This window comes from Planococcus citri, chromosome 5 (genome assembly GCF_950023065.1).
Source record: "Planococcus citri chromosome 5, ihPlaCitr1.1, whole genome shotgun sequence".
Taxonomy (NCBI): Eukaryota; Metazoa; Arthropoda; class Insecta; order Hemiptera; family Pseudococcidae; genus Planococcus; species Planococcus citri.
Genome location: NC_088681.1, coordinates 52,325,357 through 52,347,364, shown reverse-complemented (window position 1 = coordinate 52,347,364; position 22,008 = coordinate 52,325,357). Strand labels below are relative to the sequence as shown.

General features: G+C 34.8%; 1 protein-coding gene and 3 non-coding genes across 4 annotated transcripts in view; all 4 read left to right on the top strand.

Annotated features, from left to right (window-relative positions):
* The window catches only part of LOC135846965 (cell adhesion molecule DSCAM-like), a 640,919-nt gene that overhangs the window by 38,652 nt on the left and 580,259 nt on the right, over positions 1 to 22,008 (top strand). Inside the window, exon 2 of the mRNA XM_065366342.1 lies at positions 19,254 to 19,383. The gene's annotated coding sequence lies outside the window, so the exon portion shown is untranslated. The remainder of the gene's footprint in view (positions 1 to 19,253; positions 19,384 to 22,008) is intronic.
* TRNAA-GGC (transfer RNA alanine (anticodon GGC)) lies at positions 11,291 to 11,365 on the top strand. Its single transcript has one exon. It is a non-coding gene; the product is annotated as a tRNA-Ala (tRNA).
* Positions 11,610 to 11,684, top strand: TRNAA-GGC (transfer RNA alanine (anticodon GGC)). The gene has a single exon. It is a non-coding gene; the product is annotated as a tRNA-Ala (tRNA).
* TRNAA-GGC (transfer RNA alanine (anticodon GGC)) lies at positions 11,929 to 12,003 on the top strand. The gene has a single exon. It is a non-coding gene; the product is annotated as a tRNA-Ala (tRNA).

Genomic DNA, 22,008 nt, shown 5'->3' with positions numbered 1-22,008 from the left:
CAACTCACATCAGAACTGCATATTCGCAGGATTTCGTCGACGAATTGAAACAAATTTGAAAAATGAAATTTCAAAAATCAGCCTAGTAGTTTATAGAGAGATGTTACAGTCTGCAGGAGCATAAATGAATGAATGTGTGTACCAAACACCTACGCTATAATGTAGGTATATTGATGCTCCACATCCACACAACCTGACCATTCTTACCACATTTAGTTATAGAAACTCGATAATGCATCATCCATCATTTTGTTCGCGCCGTTTTTAGTTCATTCTGTCATCCATTATCAAACAACATCCGAGACGTAGAGTTAAATAGGCTACATATGAGTGGGTACTTTCGAAACAAATCATATACTTACTATATAGTAAGTACCTACATTAGAAGAAAAGCTAACTTACATAGTGATTCGAGACTAAAGATGACTTTTACGACGAGTGTCAGCCATCGCTTCACTCTGGCTTGTTTGTTTTTCTTTCCCGTCAATATAAAAATGTTCGAATTCCCTCTGCCAATTGACATTTTCTAAAAAACCATTATTCAAATTCTAACATTTCAAACTTTGAAGACAAAAAAGCAACCTTCTTCACATTTTCCAAAGCTTTAACCATCGCTTTCCCTCAGCAAAAAAAAAAAAAAAAAAAACAAAACTATTGACTGAAAAAACAGTTTTGAGACATTTTGAGCTGTTCTCCGGCCACCAGCAGATTTTTGGAAGCTGAAATTTAAATTATACCCTATTTTTAACGAGCTGACGAGTCGATTGACGGTGATTTTATGCCATTCTGAAGCTTTTAGCAATGTTTTGAAAATTCCACTTTTTCAAAAAAATTCCAGGAAATTAAACTTAGCACGTTTGATTATGATTGGTGCTTTTTAAAGATCCGTTTGAACGACTACCTTCCATTTTTTTGAAAGCTGGAGTTTGAAAATTGTCATTAGAGACTCCAGAATAGCTTCAAACAGTTTAAACCCATACTCAATCGACCCAACATGTTGAAAATAGGATAAAGTATTATAAATTCATAATGTAGCATTCCAACTAATTGTAAGATTTTAAGGAAGTGTTATTTTTGTAATATCTGTTGGTTGGAGACTCCTGAACAGCTCACAGTCAGAACTGCTCGAAACCGTTTCCAAAATGATTCGAAAGGGGAGGGGGTTTGAAAACAGAGCACATGCCAAATTTCTGATTTCTATTGTTCAGTTGACTAAATTTTGAATTTTTCACATTTTTGGCTGAGATTTGATTTTTTAAAATGACCTAAAATCGAAAAATAAACTACGGCTCATGAATTTTGGGTACTGGGGTATTTTTGCATGTTCTCCCAATCTTGTTCCTTTTAGATGAACACGTTTGAAGGCACAGATCATGGAATCATGGAAGAGAGAGAGAGAGAGTTGGGTTGGAAAGATTAGGTAAAAATGTAAGTCATATTACTGAACTCGATGACAGTTCATTTTTCAAATGATTTTAATGTTTTGGCAAGAATTAAAATTTTTTGTCTCCCCTTCCCCAAGTTTGTTAAAAACAGAGTAAAATGGTCTTCCACGTCGTTTTTTTTTTCAGATTTATAAATTAAAGTTTTCAATTTATGTATTTACAAGAAATTTAGTCTTCAATTTGAAAGTTTAGCTTTGAACTTTACAGAGCGTTGTAACAAAATTTTAATATCCTCTATTTTCTGTGAAACCTTGCAAATATATTTTATTCCCAGTTCAAGCTGCAGTCTGAGATAGATTCCTCATAGTTTGGCATTCTGAAAGAAATCACACGCAGAAGTACCTATAGTAAAGTAGATGTCAAAAGGATTGCATACTCGGTTCGCCGTAAATAATACTCTGTATTTACGGCGAACTGAGTATGCAATTTTATTAACCTCACTATACTTACCTTGTCTTCTAACTTGAACAATAGGTATTACCTTATTATGAAAACTGAACTTTGAATGAAATTTTTACCTCCGATTTTGTTTAGGTATGATAATTTTTTTCGTGAATTTCCTTGAATGATTGACCAGGATTTTCGTTTGAACTCTTCAGAGAGTGCAAAGAACGAGGGAGAGTTTAATTTTTACATGCATCGCGGTTGTGTCGGTGAAATGGGAAGGGGAGTGAGACTGAAAATTTTCAAACTTTTTTCGACAGATTTTTCCAATTTTTTACCCCACATCCGTCCTTTTGGATTTTTTCAGGTAATTAGCCAGATGTGGTTTGAACACATTTTGGAAGGGGGGGGGGGGTGGCCAAACAAAAATGTTGCCATCATAGTTACAAAAAATTTGATAATTGAGGGGCTGCATGGAAAAGAGGCCTTAGTCAATTTTTTTCATTGATTTTTACAAGTTCAAATAGACTTGAGAATTTTTTCTACATACAAGCAAACATTTTCCAATTCGTTTTTTTCCATGGAAGAACACCTTCAATATCACTGAATACGGTGGAATTTAATAAAAAAAAAATTAAAATACATTCAGAATTGTGAAAATAAAAAAAAAAAAAAAAAAAAAATGACTAAGGCCCCTTTTCCACTAAGCTCCTCAATTGTTCTATTGCAGGGTTAAATTGGCACATTTTTTGTGTATTTTTTTAGGCGTCTGTTCTGATTTTTGAAAATAGAATTTAAATATAGCACAGAACATTTTTTTGACCGAGCAAAGCGAAAGCGAAAACTAAAAAATTGATAATTCGAACAGAAAAATATCATTCTTGAATTTTTGATGATGTAAAACGTTGATTCTCATGGCGTTAGCATTTTTCGGTTTTCAGGAAATTATGATATTTTTAAATGAATAAGGCTCGAGCAAGGCGAGGACAGAGCTCTCAAAAATTCACAATTCTTAATTTTTTTCAGGACATAATATAATTTTTATGTTCATTTTTTAACAAAGGATTAATTTTAGCAAGAATTAGAAATTGTTTACGAATTTCAGGCTAAAAATGGGACATTTTTGATATTTTAGCAAAAGTTGAGACTTTCTGGCAGATTTGATTGCAATACATTTGACAGACTTTTTCTGGAACATTTCAAGTTAAACAACATTATTATTGATGTGAAAAGTCAGTTTTTCTATTCTCCAACTTTGGTTTGAAAGAGGAAAAGGAAAATGGTCTGGCCCGAGCGAAGCGAGAGTAAAAGCTTTTGAAAATTTATAATTCAATAAGAAGTAAATCTCATTGTTTTTGGTAATTCTTTAATTTTCTCAGCTTTCACAATTTCTTCCCAACTTTTCCCAAATTTCTTCATTTTTTTCAACTCACCCAAATCTTCTCAACATTTTTCTGTTGTGGAGTGAAGGGGAGGGGGGTCAGACACCCTCACCCCTCTCATTCGGCTTGCCTTTGAAACTGACTGAACTTAGCATAAATATGCTTGTGAGATTTTGGAAAAAATAAATGGGAGATTCAAAAATAAATAATTAAAATTTTAAAAGCTCAAATCAATTTTTCAAAAAAAATAAATCTTAAGCTTTTGAAAAATTTTAGTGAAACCATATTCTTCACATTGCTATTGTGATAAGAGAGTTGATAGAGTCTCTAAATTATATGTACCTATTTCAACATTTTTCATTTTAAAAAATTCAAGTCGAGAGAGTGCTCAATAAGTACCAGTCTACCAGTTAATGTTATATTATAAGCGCTCGAATCGAGTACATTTTGGGATCTTTCGGTGTGATTTGAAATTTCTGAAGAAATTTGAAACTCGCTGGAGAATCTGGAATATCTAAAACTTGTCATTTGTTGATCAATATGGTATTAGTTCATTTCGCTCAAAAAATTTATATTTCACAAAAAATTTAAAAATCGTGCTCAAAACAACTTTTTTGAAAATTTTCAAATCTTAAAAAATCACCCAAAAATCCAAAACTGAGCTTTAGCCTCTGAAATTTTGGTTTTGGGTGTTTTCAAACATGCTCTTTCAATCTAGCCTTGGTTTCGTTGAAATCAGACAGCGCCAGTTCAAAAAATTTCCTTATAAGAGAGAAGATACGATGTGAAAGATATGAAATCCTTCATACTACTGTTCGTTCGTATAGCAGCATGAAAGCATCGTCAAAAATACACCATAGAGAAGAAGAAAAAAATAAAGAATTTCCTCATCACTATCTCATCTTCCAATTCTCAATGCTGATAATTCGACGATGACGAAGAACGAACAAGGTGTAACCTACGCAGGTGGAGTGATGAGAGGGGCAGAAAAGATGAGAAAGAAGTATAATACTACGTGAACGAGTATAAGAATTCAGACAATATAGTACCTACATCGAATCTCCCCTGTGGTCTAAACTGAAATTAACCTAACCTTATATCCGTTTTGGTATTACCAAGATACGCTGCTAGTCGAACTTGTACTGTACAGTTACCTTGTGAAGTTACCTATCTTTCCAACTCTCTAGTACACCTTTCTTCTATCTCATATATATCTGATATTTTTTTTCTTATTCTTTTTCACGACCGCAATTCAAACATTTTATTCTCACATTTTTTCTTTATCTGCTACACTACCTACCTACGGTTCGTTCTTGTGAACCAAAAACGTTCGGAATATTTCCAACTCCCTGTGGCATTGTGCTGCTACTACGTACCACCATTCCTCGTTTCGTTTTCGTTGCTCGATATATATAAAAATGTATTTTTAGTTTTCTCTCGTCTATTTCACGTATTTTATATTACACTTTTCCTTTTCGTCCAACTCGGGGCTGCTCAGTGCTGTAAATATTTCTCTTTTTTTTCTCATCTTCCAAGGTTCAAAGATGAACCAAGTACCTATACCTACCACATATAAGTGTACCCTGTACATGTCTTATACGTTTCGTATCACCTCAGAGCCCAAAAATCGTATTCGTCTGCCTGTTATAAATTGGCATGGTGTAGTAACCAGGGAACCAGGAGCTGGTCGCTCATTCTTTTACCATATAGTTCAAAAAGGAGGGGAGGACTTTTCTATAATTGACTTGGTAAACTAAGGTGCGAAGTAGGTAGGTATGTATTTATATGTGTTCTCCTTCGGCTTACTCGACAAAACTGTACGTACGATTATAATATTGAGCTTTAGGCTTACGTAGCTGATTTGTCGTGTAACAATAAAGATTATAGTAGCCATGTAATATCAACAGGATATAATAATCAATTTACTGTAACTGGTAGATGAAGAAAGCAGTTCAGAACCGTCATTATAAGATGATGGCACATTAACACTGAACTGAATGAGCAAGTTAAGCACGATCATCTTCCTTTTAAAGCCACACTTACATTATAAGTTATATGTAAATGTACTCTATATGGCTGGTTTCTTCTTCAACACTACCCCTACTAAAGATTTTAATAGGTGTGAAGTATAGAATGGCAAAAATGAGGTGCAGTATCTTGTTGAGAAAATGTTAGAATATTTACTCGTTTTATCTTACACGCGTTACCTCGAGTAGATGGCATACTCGTATATATGCGTAAACATAACTGTGCTATGTGGTTCTAAGTACATAGCAGGTGTAGTATGTCTACTCCTTATTTTTACTCCTTTCCATATAGTTTGTGTGCACTTGTCTTTTAAACATCATGGTGCTTACGTTAGCAGCACTGAGACTGCGAGCTGGGCAAAAGCCAGCAAGCGTGTACGTGCAGTTTATGCAAAAACATGCAAAACGAGAAATTGTTATTTACCTTATCTTTTATACTCTGGTACGTACCTACCATGGATGAGGTATTGAGGGGAGGAAAGGTGTTCGTTTATTATTTCAATGAGAACGGATATGCTTGAGATGGAATATTCAACTCTGCCAAGCACAACTGCAGCGACAGTAAAGAGAGTGATGCGACGTGTTGCAGTTGGAAAATGACAAAAATTGCAGCTTCCAAAGGGTTGGGAGAGGTAATTTCAAAAGTTTTGTATTTTTTCTGTGCCAAGAAGGAACCTTTCAAATGATATTTTTCAATTCGAACGAAACCAAATTAGATCAAAAGATCATGTTCTAAAACCAGAGGCGAATCGAAATCATGCTAGTGATGGGAGGGGGTGCACCACGTCATTTTACCGACACAAATTGTAATTTTTTCGAAAATAATCAAAATTTCAAGGTGCTGAGCACTGCGATCAGGGCCGTCAAGATTTTGCCTCATTTCTAGGGCCGAAACTATGTAGAGGTTTTTGAGAGCGGGAGGGGGAGGGGGAGGGGGAGTGGGATGAAATTTTGCCCACTGATATACATCGGGAAAAAATACCAATTTCGCCGATTGATACCATGGTCAAATGACTAATTAGTACCCTACCTAATTAAAAACATTTTAATTTTCTGTTTTAGGCAAAAGAATATTCTTTTTCGATCTTATTTTTTTGGGAGGGGGGAGAAGGATAAAGAGGACGGGCCCGAGCCAAGCGAGGGTAAAAACTTTTGAAAATTTGTATTTTGAGAGATTTTTTGGCTTTTAAAATCTTAGAATTTGAAAGGATTTTTTTTAGGGTGTTAATTTTGAAAAAGAAAATTCGTTCAAGTTAGGGCAAAACTTCTTGAAAATTTGTATTTCGAGAAGCATAAAAACGAAATTTTTCACGTGAGAAGTTTATTTTATTTCACTTTTATTCACAATTTTCCCCTCAGTCCCTTAAAACCATTTCGGAAATGATGGGCTTGTTGATTTGATTATCCTCCAAATCTGAAAAGAAATAAAATCTTATTGGGTCAAATTTTGAACTACCTATATGATATGGTTTAATTCGATGTAATGAATGAGTGAAAGCATACTTTGGATAAACACCTCATCCCTTTTTGGGGAACATTTTTTGATAAAAGTTGTAATAAAATACGAGGACCAAGGATCATTCCACGTCAATTGGACCAAGAAGTGGTAGGGGGTTTCGTCGATTTTTTTTAAATTTTTCCTGCGGAAAGACCTTCCGAAGGGATGACCAATGGCGCAAATCGCAGCCCTCTAGCCTATTTTTAAAAGCAGCCAGGGGGTGTCAAAGTTTTCAGTGAAGCTAAAATATCATCGATTTCAGCAGTGGATTATTCGATAACCGCGATACCTACCAAAATGAAACTTTTTTCCATAGTTAGGGGTTTAGCAAGGCTTTTTGGTGATATCATACAAATCAGTGTTGCCACTTTTTTTCGTACAAAAAATTAGCTCGAAATGTTTCAAAACGTAGTTTTCATATCGTTCCGACTCTCAAAAATTCTGAAAAAAATATGTTATGGACAACTTTTTGTGCTGAACAACATATTGAAAAATTAGGATGGTAACATGTTGCAAAGTTGATTTTAAAAAAATTTAAAGTTTGCGAAAAAATGCGATTTTTTGATTTAAAACATGAAAAAATGTTCTGATTGGTGAAGTTGACCCATTTGACCACTATTTTTACGTACCTGTTAAAAAAGTTGAAAAACCCCTTTTACTCGATGAAATGAACTTCTCACAAAAAAATCAAAATTCGAAAAGATTCAAAAAATGAACGAATTTTAATTTTTTCGTTGCGAGTGTAATTTTTATCAACACTTTCATGAAATACGTCAGAAAGAGGTCAAAATAAGACAACTGAATAAATTTAAACTTTTTTTGATGTTTGAATAAATTGTAAATTGGATTTTTTTGAATTTTGATTTTTTCGTGAGGAGTTCATTTCATCTAGTGAAATGGTTTTTTCAACTTATTCAACAGATACGTAAAAATAGGGGTCAAATGGGTCAACTTCACCTATTAGAACTTTTTTTCATGTTTTAAATAAAAAAATCGCATTTTTTCACAATATTTAAATTTTTTAAAATCAATTTTGAAACATGTTACCATCCTAATTTTTTAATGTTGTTCAGCACAAAAAGTTGTCCATAATATTTTTTTCAGAATTTTTGAGAGTCGGAATGATATGAAAACTACGTTTTGAAACATTTCGAGCTAATTTTTTGTACGAAAAAAAGTGGCGACACTGATTTTTATGATATCATAAAAAAGCCTTGCAAAACTCCTAACTATGGAAAAAAGTTTCATTTTGGTAGGTATCGCGGTTATCGAATAATCCACTGCTGAAATCGATGATATTTTAGGTTCATTGAAAACTTTGACACCCCCTGGCTGCTTTTAAAAATGGGCTAGAGGGCTGCGATTTGCGCCATTGGTCATCCTTTCGGAAGGTCTTTCCACAGGAAAAATTAAAAAAAAAATCGCCGAACCCTCCTACCACTTCTTGGTCCAATTTACGTGGAATGACCCCCAATGCTCTACTTTTGGATGAACGCATTGGTTGTTGAGCTATCATAAAATGAAATCAGGAATGAGGTGGTCAGAGTGAACTAGAGCGTTTTTTCACAAATTTGATAAACTCGTTTCGGAAAAATGCCAAAAAAAAAAAAAAAAAAAAAAAAAAAACAGAATGTCGAGTTAAAAATATGGAAATCCCAAGTAGACCTCAAACGACAAAAACAAAAATTGAAAAACGCATAAACGCTCTAAAATATTGAATTATGTACTTTGAAGAGTGTGATAGGGACCATGCTCAATTAGTCGAATCACAAACAAAAAATCGAGCTTTCGAAAAAAAATCTTATTGGAAAATAAAAGATTCAAAAAACCTCAAATGTGACATTTCTGACAAAGAACACGAATGTATGAGATTTTTTTTAACGGATCAAAAAGATGGGTTAAGAGCACTTTTTCAAAACAAAATTAAAAAATGAGTTTGAAAAAAATGTTAATTTCGTTTTTTATTGTTTTTTAAATTCATTTTTTATTTCATTTCTTTTGAAAAAGTGCTCTTAACCAATGTAATGTTTTTGTTCCATTTTTTCAAAAAAAAAATTCTCACAATAAATATGAACGATTTTGCTGATTATTTCCGAATTTTTAAAATGTGGGAGTGGTAAGGAGAGGGGGCGATACCTCTCTGCAGAGAGGTATCGCCCCCTCTCCTTACCAAAAAATTAGGGCTTAAGTGTACATGTACACTTAAGCCCTAATTTTTTGGTCATTATTTCCAATTTTGAAAAACCAAAATTTGATACACACCTACACTTTTGTGTACTTATTTTTAAATAAATGTTCCTCGCAGAGAACACTTCACCACCACATCCTGAGTGGTTTTAGGTCTCCCAATAATTTGGTCAAAATCCTTTCCACATTTTTCCCCTCCAATCCACCCCAGTGTTAGATCTTACCGAAAAATGGAGCATCACATCGTATCATTCGTGTCATGAACCACTACACACAGTACACAGTACACAGTACACTCACACTCACGATGAAACGGTAAAACAAAAGTACAAAATTGAAAATGAGGAGGCACAAGAACGTCACAACAACACAAAACGATGAGACTGTAGAACAGTTTAATGGAATTGAATTTCCGCAAATATACATACATAGTATTCGCGAATAGCTGTTGTATATTTCGCGAGATACGATAATACGATACGATACCATGCATTAAAATGACTACGGTTGTTGGGGGGGACTGGGAGGGGGAGAGGATGCAGTTTGGCCGAATGGAAGTATAATCAAATTGAAAGGTTAGCCAAAATCAGATAGAGAAAGAGCGGTATTTAGTCCATTATTTTCGGCTGATTAAATTAAGATCCAGTTCAAAAGAAAACACACAGGGATTTAACGCTCTTAATTCGATATCGAGCTCTAACGTCCTCGTTTTCCTTATTTTTATTTTTTATTTCACTCCTCTTCTCTTCTCTTTCTTCGTGTTTATTCTTACACGAGAAGATATTTGATTTCTTTTACTGTTTTCTTATTTTTTTTCGTTCTTCGTTCTCACTTCATCTTTCCTGTAGTCTTTTTCCCGCAATGAATAAAAGAAAGAATGAGAACTTGGAAGAACTGCACAATGTGTGTAATTCAAACAGAAAGTCACGTCTGGATTTTCAAGCTATTCGAGGCTCGCGAGTATGTTTATTTTGGTTATTAAAAGACGTGCGAGGAAATGAAAAGAGGTACAGATGGAGAAAAAGTTGAAATAGAGGAATGATTTGATTTGATTTAATTATTGGTACAATGCGGAGCACCAGTACATTGTGCTTCTTGGTTCTTAAAATCAGCACCTATAAATGAAGATATATGAACATAGACTAGCTCGAATACATACTTGAATGACCTTGATCAATTGAGGAGCGGTGAGCAAGATACCTCAGTGATTTGTTTTTCAAATCACAGTTAAAAATTGGGAAGTTGCAATTGAAGTAAAATATATTCTTGCTAAAAGCAGCAAAAACATCAACAAAATGACGAATACGAAAACTCACAGCTCAACAAAGAAAAAATATAAAAAAATTGGGGACACGGAAGACGTGAAGGCGTAAAAAAGTGCTTTTTTCTGATAAATACGCTGTAACGTGTTTCATAGGCTGAGTTTATTATTTTATTAAGTATATTTTTACGACTTATGAGAACTTCAACTCTCAAAACGCGAATATGTGTGATGCGGCAGTGTTTCCCTTTCTCAACCCCTGCGCCATTTGCTTCGGCCGAGACTACATCAGCTATTATTATACTACTCATCGAGAGAGAGAATGAGAGAGCTCGTTTAACCAAATCTGTATCTCAGGTCGAGAGTCATTGTTCAGTTGAAAAATTTTTTTATATCATACTCTCCCTTTTATTTGCTCCTTCGTGGCGCAACTTTCGACGGCCACTTTACGAGCCTCGCGAGCGGTTTTTCGCCAAAGATGCGAAACGAACCAACGTCCAAGTTCGTACAGCTACATGGCAGATTTTTACGGTGGGCCATTCCATCGCAATCTCAACTTTGGAAGATATTTTTATGCTTGGTCCGTTTCGTGATATTTTGTAAATAAGATACCTCTATCATCTTCCCTTGCTTTTTCTCGAAATATGATTATTTTCCAAAAAGATTTTGTGTGAAATGAGCAAAGACAAAATTGAAGGTTTCGTTGGGAAGGGGGTGAGGAGGGGAGAAAAAAATATAAATTTTTCCGAATAAAATGAAAGATGGAAAAACAATTCTACCAGTTGACATTAGAGGTAAGTGTTCTTATAGTTCAAATAAGAAGAAGTCTCTTTTCTTTTACTGACCTATAATTGACCTGTTTTCTAATGCATCTAACGTACGAAAAATTCGTGCCCAGCCTTTATAGGTCAGTAAAAGAAAAGAGACTTCTTCTTATTTGAATTATCTCCTGGCCTAAAAGTAATTTCCTTGCAGGTTGCCTACCTGTACTTAGTAGGATTTGTGTATTCGGCACATACAAAAAACCTCCGATGTACCTAGTCTTTGTACTGGTCTCGGAAACGTACCTTGTTTGATAATGCATCTAAAACGGCGATTAATCTCGTTGCCTCAGTGGTGTAGTGGAATGCACGCTGGACCGGCAATCCGGAGGGCCTGGGTTCGATTCCCAGGCTGGGCACGAATTTTTCGTACGTTAGATGCATTAGAAAACAGGTCAATTATAGGTCAGTAAAAGAAAAGAGACTTCTTCTTATTTGAATTATCTCCTGGCCTAAAAGTAATTTCCTTGCAGGTTGCCTACCTGTACTTAGTAGGATTTGTGTATTCGGCACATACAAAAAACCTCCGATGTACCTAGTCTTTGTACTGGTCTCGGAAACGTACCTTGTTTGATAATGCATCTAAAACGGCGATTAATCTCGTTGCCTCAGTGGTGTAGTGGAATGCACGCTGGACCGGCAATCCGGAGGGCCTGGGTTCGATTCCCAGGCTGGGCACGAATTTTTCGTACGTTAGATGCATTAGAAAACAGGTCAATTATAGGTCAGTAAAAGAAAAGAGACTTCTTCTTATTTGAATTATCTCCTGGCCTAAAAGTAATTTCCTTGCAGGTTGCCTACCTGTACTTAGTAGGATTTGTGTATTCGGCACATACAAAAAACCTCCGATGTACCTAGTCTTTGTACTGGTCTCGGAAACGTACCTTGTTTGATAATGCATCTAAAACGGCGATTAATCTCGTTGCCTCAGTGGTGTAGTGGAATGCACGCTGGACCGGCAATCCGGAGGGCCTGGGTTCGATTCCCAGGCTGGGCACGAATTTTTCGTACGTTAGATGCATTAGAAAACAGGTCAATTATAGGTCAGTAAAAGAAAAGAGACTTCTTCTTATTTGAATTATCTCCTGGCCTAAAAGTAATTTCCTTGCAGGTTGCCTACCTGTACTTAGTGTTCTTATAGCCTATCAAGGCTTATAAAAAAATTTTGTTTTTCTTGTTCAATTTTTTAGAAGCCTCAACCATGAAAAAAAAAATTATTTTGTAAAAGAGAAACAAGTGAGCTCTAGCGTAGCGAGGGCAAAAGCTTTCAAACATTTGTATTTTTATGGGTGAAAACACATTATTGCTTTTTATGTAAAGAGTCTGTTTTTTTCATGTTTGAAATTTTTGAATTTAAATGATGATTTTTTTTAGAAATTCCAAGTTTGAAAAAAAGCAAATAGACTAGAATGAACTGAGGGCAAAAACTTTCAAAAATTAATTTCTGATAGATGATGAAAACGCAATGGTTTTTTTTTACCATGTGAAGAGTTTGAATTTTTTGGTTTCAAAATTTTAGAATTTGAATGATGGTTTTTCAGAATATTCCAACTTTGAAAGAGAAAAGTAAACAGGCCCAAACGAAAAAAGGGCAAATTCTCTCAAAAATTTCAGTTTTGAGGTAATTTGGTACAAGCGAAGCGAGAGCAAGAGCTTTCAAAAATGTATAATTCAAGTTCCATAAAAGTCAGTAAAGTGGATTTTTTATTAAGTCCAAACACTTTTTAAAAGTCATTGATGCTGTGTTGCTTCAATATCTCCAACATCCTCTCATGGTTGACACAATCAAAATGCTTTCTCATATTTGACAAAGCAAGCAATGATTTCCCTATTTATTTTGCATTCAGTGCTCTTTGAATGATCACTTTCAGCAGAACGATTGCGTCTCTAGTCCGTTTTTTCACTACAAGGCCATATTGTGTTTCATTGAGATTTTCATCTATCTTCTTTTTAATTCTGGCATTTATAATGGTGAGTATGTATGTAGCTTCAGTGCATGGCTCATTAATACGATGGTTCTTGTATATTCAGAGCATTTTTGCGAGTTATTCTTTTTTGGTATTTACTTCTTTGAAGTCCTTAGGCAGCGTACTTTCATTGTATATTTTGTTTATTATCTTCAACAGCTCCTTTTCATACTTTGGTATTACATAATTCTTTAATCAAGTCTACTGTTTCAATACCTTGTTCTTCCAACTTGTCTTCCTTTTGTTTTTCCAGTTCTTCTCAGAATTTCTTTTGCATGCGTTGTGATTTGATTTTTGTGATGTCGAGTTGTTGGCATAGCTCTTTGCTCTTCTTCTGGCTCTTCTAGACTATCTGGCATTTCGCAGCCAATAGCTTGTGGTCAGAGTTACAGTAAGCAGAAGCACCAGGATATTTTACTGTACTTAGATTACAATTTCAATCTCCATGAGACTCTGACATGGTCTAACTACTACTGCTTTTGAGTCAAGCAAGCAGTCATATCAAAACAAGTGTTTTGAGATAAATGCATTTTAAAGAAAAAAACATGAAAAGTGACCAACATAAAAAAAAAAAAAAAAAAGTAGTATCAAACCCTGATGATAGCCACTCATTGAAAACAGGGATACAGAAAGAGACTTGTGGCCCCTTTTTCTAGTCCGCAGATGCTCACTTCAAGTTCTCTTTCAATACACTTTTCAGCTAAATTTTGTGTTGTGGCCTTTGTCACATAATAGTTCAAATGTCAAACAACCAATTTGTGGCTCCTTTTGTCAGACCAGGTCACATTTTTTGTCAAAGAATTTATGCTGCTATCAACAAAATCAAAAGTTTGAATCATGAGTTGAAATTTGGCTTGCTGAATGAGCTGTAGTGGGAGAAAATTACAGCAATTTCTCCCACTAAGTGGGAGAAAACAATTTTCTTCCGTCACTTAAGCTGGGAGAAACCTAATTTTATATTTTTCTATCGCCTATATACTGGGAGAAATTTATTTCGTCGTATTTCTGTCTACTTACGTGGGAGAAAATAATTCTATCTCTGTATAGAATGGATTTTATCCGGTCCTTTGGGCGAATACATATTTTGCTGTCCCCTTAACGACGAATATTCGACCATTTTTATGACCATTTATGACGTCAGTGATCAAATGCGACATTTTTCCCAAACCTATTTAGTGGTGGTGGCGCCTACAACCAATAGCAATCGCGAGATTATCGAATATCGACGATTATACACGATTATAGCTTCGTATTTCTGGTGGTGGCACCGAGTTTACCTCCACTTCCGATATATTAACCAATAACAAGCAAGTTTTTTTTACGATTTTCGCCGAATATACGCGAATATGACGTAATACGAGCGCCGGTCGCCTACGTTAGCGCCGCTAGATGCGATATACGCGTGCGCCACTTACCCCACCCAGCTACTGCACGATTTTCGACTACCGAAGGTTATAAATACGCCGATCCGAGACGAAATCATTGATATTCGTTCTATTAGCGCCATAGCTAGGAATGATATCCGCTAACCGGCACACAAGCGCCATAGCTTCGGTTAGCTATCAATGAGTCGTTCTTCAAGAATCTGTAATGTCAAGTTACAGGTTGTTAGTTGGTAAGTACTACAACTTCCGATGTCGTTGTCATCGTCTACTTGGATTGATCTGCAGCTCAATCCAAGAGATGAATTAAATCCAGTACAGTTTGTGTTCAAGTTAAGTAGGCAATTCGGTCATATGAAACCTACGATACTAAATGGATTAGACATCCACGACTCGGGCATTTTCGTCGCCATAGATGATTTTATGTCCTTAGCACTGTTTCCATTAAGGATAAGTTATCGATTCTCGTCTGTCTCAGATCGGTTACTGACAATTTAGTACAGAGGTAGGCACTTTAGGGCTTTTCTTTTCCTTTTTTTCCAAAATTTCCTTTATTCTGATAAGTTATTCTGATAAGTTTTATTCTGATAAGTTCTCCCTTTCCCAATAAAAATCCCTTTATTCTGATAAGTTATTCTGATAAGTACACAAATCAAAAAGGACAATTTTGTATCAAAATGTCCACCTTTTACTCTTGGCATAATTATAATATATAAGTTATTTCACGAGTTCTTTTCTTATTTATCGACGATTGTCGAATCGTCGAATTATTATTCTTGGTAAATCATTCCATCTACGACAAAAGTAAGTATTTCCACAAATAAAGTAAGTATTTCTACGGTATGAGTAAATATGGTATTTTGGCGTTCGAGACTGCACAGACTCATACAATACCTATACGAAGTATTTTATCGTGTCCCCATGACAAATATAAATAAATTTAAATATTCCGGTGGGAATTAGGAATAATTCCTCGTCCGCGATTCATATGACCCTAAGATCATTGCACTGAGCTAGTGTACGAATCGTGAGAGATATTAATTGTATGCACGACCACATCCATTAAAACCAGGAGAGTGCATAATAGGATATCCAGTACAACTAAGTGGGTATGAGGTTATTAGTTACAATTAAGTTGTGTATCGTCGGCTCTCATATCTTCAAAGAAATCAGAAATTTTCCTTCTGGAAAATTTCTGGGAAATTCCAAAAATCAAAAACCTCAAAACTCAAAACGAAAAAATTTTCTGAATTTTTTGTTTTATGGTAGTTTTTGATTGGGTTCCAGTTTTTTCTCCCACCACAGAGCCAATCTTACAATTGATAAATTTTGCAAAAAAAAAAAAAAAAATAGGTTCTCAAAACTTTATCCATTTTCTAAAATTGACCCTCCAAATCAATTGTCACCATACTTAATCCTCTTGTGAGGTAGCATCATGCCAATACATGTTATTATGATCCTGACTGTATGTATAATTCTCCTCCCTGGGCGGCTATTACCGAAATATTTTTGCCTCCGCAATCTCCGCAATCGACGTAATGAGCGTTGCAAATTATTGGCGTTATCTTGAAAAAAAAGAAATTTTAATTGTTGATTGGGCTTTTATAAACATAATTGCTCCTCAAATATTAAAATAACGCACATTACGCTCAACACGGTTGGTTTTCATCGACGCAAACGACGCAATCTTGTAACGTTCATTGCATTCGATTACGTCGATTGCGGAGGCAAAAATATTTCGGTAATAGCCGCCCAGATCTATGTGTTAACTCCCATTATTAAGCCAAACCCAAAAGTGACTGTAACAGTTTGAGGCTTCATGCACTGAACTGGAAATATCTCTCATCACTGTGTGAGTAGCTGTGTTGTCGTAGCATTGAAGGAGAATTTGCATCATTATGCTTGTGTATGTCCTCGCACTATAGGTGACCAAAAATGGCAATCTCGGGTACCTGATCAATACGTGAGCCCTTTGTGTGTGTCATGTTGTTATACCTAAGCATGTGATTTTACTTATTTAACGTCAAGCCCTTAAATTGTTGGGATATTTGTTACTATTAGGAGGTTTCTCTCAAACATGGATTCCTTCTCATCATTTTTGTGGTATGTGTATAGTAAGTATTTTCTTATTATTGTAAGGTACAGTTGAGTGAGTCATTTCGAAAACCCCATTCTAAACTTTTTAAAATTTTCCAGGAAATGAAAAAAACTGTTTGGGCGCTTTATTTTCATGGTAAAACAGTAAACTTGTGCAGTAATCGATAGGTCTTATGGTTACAAATATTTCTGTACCTTTACCAGAACTTGAAGTTTTGTAGGCTGCGAGCAATTCCATTGTGAAATATGTGGAATTATGGGGTTTTTGAAATGACTTTTTTTTCAACTCTGTAAAGTGACGCAAAATCCTACAAAATCACATAACTCCAATACCCAAAATGATTGTATACGGATTTTCATTCATTTATTGAGGTTATACCGGCAATCTACGATTTAATTAAATTAATGTGATAAAGAAGCAACAAAACTTTTATCCATTTTACAGCATAAATTCAAAAATTGAATTGGGTTGACGTTTATGAAATTAATGTTCTTTGTGTGTCTTATAAAAAAATGATTTCAAAAACCCCGTAACTGCAGAAGTTACGGGGTTTTCGAAATGACAAACCCTGAAATATGCACTTTTGAGCTACCTTCCAACTTTATCAGATAGAGCGTGCAACGCACCATCAGAATCAGAGAAAACCATAAAAACCCCTTAAATGGTGATTTATGGGGTTTTCGAAATGACTGACTCAGTTATGTGAATGTTGACCCATCCACATCCGTCACTTTTGGATGCCACATGTTGATGTGAAATTCGACTCTGTGTCGAGCCAATTGTTGATGTAATTGTCGACCAATGTTGATAGGCATTTATGTCGACAATTGGCTCGACACAGGGTCGAACTCTTGTTAAATTTTAGTTTCAACTTTCAAAATTGGTATTTTTTCCAAAAATAATTTTCTCTTACACACTTGGGTGGCCATTGCTCATGCTGAAAGCGAAAGCAGCATCGATGGGAGGCCACCCCCGAGAAGTACAGACAAAGTCCATATTCAGTATAGTTGAACAATAAACTCTTTATACTGAAAGGTGCAATAGGTTATCTAAGAGTACTAAACTAATACATTTTCATGTCGACAACATGTAGATGTTAATGTTGATGTGAAATTCGACATCAACAAATACATCCACAATATCAACTTAATTTTTCAAATTTGAGAAATCTATGAAAATTTGATCGATGTTAGTGTTGATGTATTTGTGGACGATCAACTTTCACATCGACATAACATTGACAACTCCAAACTATGGAAAAGTGAATAATTTTATCCAGGCCATTAAAACATTTTTCTCCCTTCAAACAAAGACCATCTTTTCAAATGTTTACTGAGATTTTAAATTCTGAAACAGAAATTTTAATTCTGAAAAATTGATCGACATAGTTGTGGATGTAAATTTCAAGCATCAAATTTTACATCAACATGTCGACATCGCATGTCGAGGTATCAGAAATAATGAGAAAATTTTGAAAATTTTCAATAACCTGGCTTCTTTACGGACAGAAGATTCCTATTAAATAACTTATTGGTCACTTTTCCATCATCATGTTGGAAAAAAATGTAGTCGATGTAAATGTCAACGTCAACAATTGTTGTACGGGTATTTGTAAATTTACTGCAAATATACAAGTGCAGATATAGGAGTTCCCCTACAACTAAATAGACACTCTAACTATTGTATCAGTTGTGAATATTGTAAAGCCTATACTTGGTAGTTTGAGTAGGTGAGACTACATTAATGTAGAGTTGAATCAGGCAGAATCCCGTAAGCTATCCAGGAAAACTATAAGGGACAATACGTCTATTCTCTGTGAATATATTCTGACGTGAGCTTATCACCCCTCAAACTAATCATCATAATCATTACCAATAGCGTTCTCTCCTCTTCCCCCTCTTACGCTCTCTTCGCAAATTTTATGCCTTAAATATTCTTTCTCACAAATTATCTCTCAATATGCTCCATGTTTACACTGCAAACCAACTCTTTATTCCCTGAAAAAAAAAACATCACACTTCTGCGTTAAAAATTCAACTCTTCGATACCGAAACCAAAACTATCAATGAAACTTGATAAATCCTTAAATCCATCACGTTCTCCTGCATACTTTTCTCTTCGATCTCCTTTTACAGCGACGACGGTGCTTATAGTACCTGCTCCCAAAGCACCGTTGTGTCGTGGTCTCATACCATACACCACATCGTTGTACAACTTCTACCCCAAGAAGTTGGCGTAGAAAAGTCAAAGTACCGTTGTGCTTTGCACGATCGTCAGAATAAAACTTTTGCTTCTTCGGTATATATATAAGTTGAAAACAACGCGACGGTGAGATGAACTTTTAAAAAACAATATTAACCGTGCAACACTTGCGCGATAATGTTATTAAACTTCCCACATCGCCATCGGCATCGTTGGTGTATGTATAGCTTAAGAGATGCTGTCCCGTTCTTTTTCTTTTTCGTTCGGGTCAATTTTTGATGAAATTTTTACCTTATCCCTTGTGCTTTTTATTCTCAACTTGCAAGAATATAAGAGATGTTCGTATTCGTGGTGATATTGCATTGTCGTTGGATTTTCTCAATTACCGATCTCTTTTCGGGTTTGAAAAGTCAGCTACCTATCTACCTACATGTTTTTATTTCGATGACGGAGAAATTGGAGGGGAGGGGGTAGTGTTTTTCTGATTTCAAGGGTCAAGGATCACGATTACATAGATCAGTTTTTGAAATTATAATCTTCTTGAATTTATAAGTAACTGTAGGTAATTTCATTTCAAATGGTTGTAATTTTTTTTTCAGAGATGCTCGAAGGATGGTTGAAATTCAGAAGCTGAACGATTTGGAAAATGACTGCATTTTATCGTGATTATTATTTCATTTTCAGCATAAAAAACTGAAGTTTCCATTTCCATGTGACATTTAAAAAAAGGTAAGAAGTCATTGTATCAAAATTGGTTCAATTTTCAAACTCCAAAGCTGTAAATATACCCCTTGAGAAATGAAAACAGCAGATCATATATCTATATATGTACTCATTTATACAAACAAAGAGATGTAGTCAGGGTAGGTAACTCCTTTTCTCAAAACAATGAATACAAAACAGATACTCGTACAGACTAATTTGACACGAATTTGACTGCGAAAAACAGGGAAAAAATTCCATTGAGAAAAAAATATTAAGTATTTAACGTCCATTCGAGATGCTTCGCTGAGTTCGAATGTTTCGCAATGCGCTTTCAACTTTTCAAATGTCTACCTTTTGTACGGATTAAAAAAGTATTACGTTGAAATAATTGACGGTTTCGATACACTATGCGATAAGATCGTCCGTCGATTTTTTTTCCACCGTGTCGTCCCTTATAACCCTCCAGTCTTCATCTCGACTGCAAAAAGTTCTCCGATATCGTCGCTACTGTCATCGTCACTTCATAATCTTCTCGTCGTCGCCATCGTTGTCGTTGTCGTTTAACTATTTCCTCGCTACGCTTTTTGAAACCTTTCAAAAAATGGGTATTTTATCAGTGACCGAGTGAAAGAATACCATATCGCTGGTAATGAAAAGAGAACTTTTTTATGGCATTTTAATTGCGTTTTATGTTTTTTGAAAAGGGAGCAAAAATTATCTCTTACGGTTCGATAATTGCTGCGTTTATTTTATTTTTATTGAGCGAATTGTTGTCAAGGTTTTGAAAACCCATCAGACTTGTTTTGAGGATGGTTCTAGAAAAAGGTTTATTTTTTATTTTCGTTCAAGAATATACTGCAACCTAATTTAATTATTTCGAAAATTTCAGTTTTTCTCTCATGTCGTCAGTTAGATACCATTTCCAGCATAAATTTTATTTCAGATTAATAAAAATAATTTTAATTTGAACTTTCCAACCATCTGAAAAATAATCAAATTAGCCCACTCTAAAAAGCACCATTTCCGAGTGAATAAACGTTCAAAGAAATGTAATATTAATTTTCGTCGCTTGGTTTCACATTCTGAAATATTTACACGAGGAAGTGAAAGACCAGCGAAGTACGATGGAGGAAAAGTGAGAAAAGCAGGTCGCCAAAGTCGTATCTACGATGATAAATTAGATAGAAAAATATGAAAAACGTTCATTTGGACGAGATATCTTTTTCTCGTGTGCTGGACCAGGTATAACTACGACTACTACGATTACAAAAAGGCCTACATCTCCCTGTTCCCTGCACACCCATGTTTGGTTGAAAGCGTAAAATGACCATAAAGACGTGCGATCGCGACAATTAAGGCGAAACGCGACCACGTCTGAAACTTTCAACGTCATTTTTTCCTCTTTTTAAAACTTTTTCCTGGCTGTTTTCTCTTCCCTTATTGTCGACGAAGGACGACGGTCGACGGTTTCTTTTTGCTTCTACTGCGTGTACACTGTACACTGTACATGTAGCCCTAACGGTTTTTCACTTCAAAAGATTCGTGTCTATATTTGGTACCAATTAATCTTTCCTAGCGCTGCGACGGTTTTAATATGGCAGTTGCGTTGAAATACGAGTAAGAAACGATTAGGACAAAGGGGATGTTTTAAATTTGCACTGTACGATTTGAACGAAATCAATGCTGAAACTCATTTTCAGATTTTTGAAACATTTTTGAAAATTGAAAAAAATTTAAAGAGGCTGTTTTGAAAGCAATTTTTGATCATTTTCATGAACTAAATTTTTTTTAGAATAAGGTGAATGGATGTGGATAATAATTTCCTTCAATTTTAAATTCGGAAATTTCAAGTTGCAGGGACCAAAAATGAACTTTGGAACCTATTGAAAAATTCCAGGGATGACCGACTTGTTGAATTTCAGGCAATGTAAAAAAATGGAATTTCTATTTTTTAAGCGGAGGGGATCAAGATATTGTGTAAGTATGTCTACACGATTAATCAACTTGAAACCAATCGCAATTTGAATTTGACCTTTTCAGAGCCTCTGATGACGCTCAAACTCTAAAAATAAAACTAAAAATTCGGAAAATAAAATTGAAAATTGAAAATGAAATGATAAGTGAAGATGAGATTGAGAACTGAAATTGAAAATTGAAATCAGTTTTTAATCCCATCTTCAATTTACAATTTTCCAGAGTGTTTGGTTACTTTTCCAGGATTTTTCATTTCAACTTTCAGTTTTAGTTCTCAATTTTATTTTCAGAGTTTTCAGAACTATTTTCTTGACATGATTTTCAATTTTAACTTCATTTTAGGTCAAAAATAGAAAATTCTGGAAATAAAACCATAAACTCTGAAAATACAAAATAAAAACTGAAATTGATTGGGAAATTCTGCACATCAAATTAACAAATTGGAAACTTTGAAAATTAAAACAAAAATCTAAAATTGAATTGAAAATTGAATTTGGGTTGATACCTACATACTTGAATAATTCTTACCTTCATTTGCTGAAAAGTCTGAAGATGAATTTGAAAACTGAATTAAAAATGAAAAATTGAAATCAGTTTATAATTTTTCTAGAGTTTTTGGAATTTTTTTAGGATTTTCAATTTCAACTTTGAGTTTCAGTTTTCAATTTCATTTTC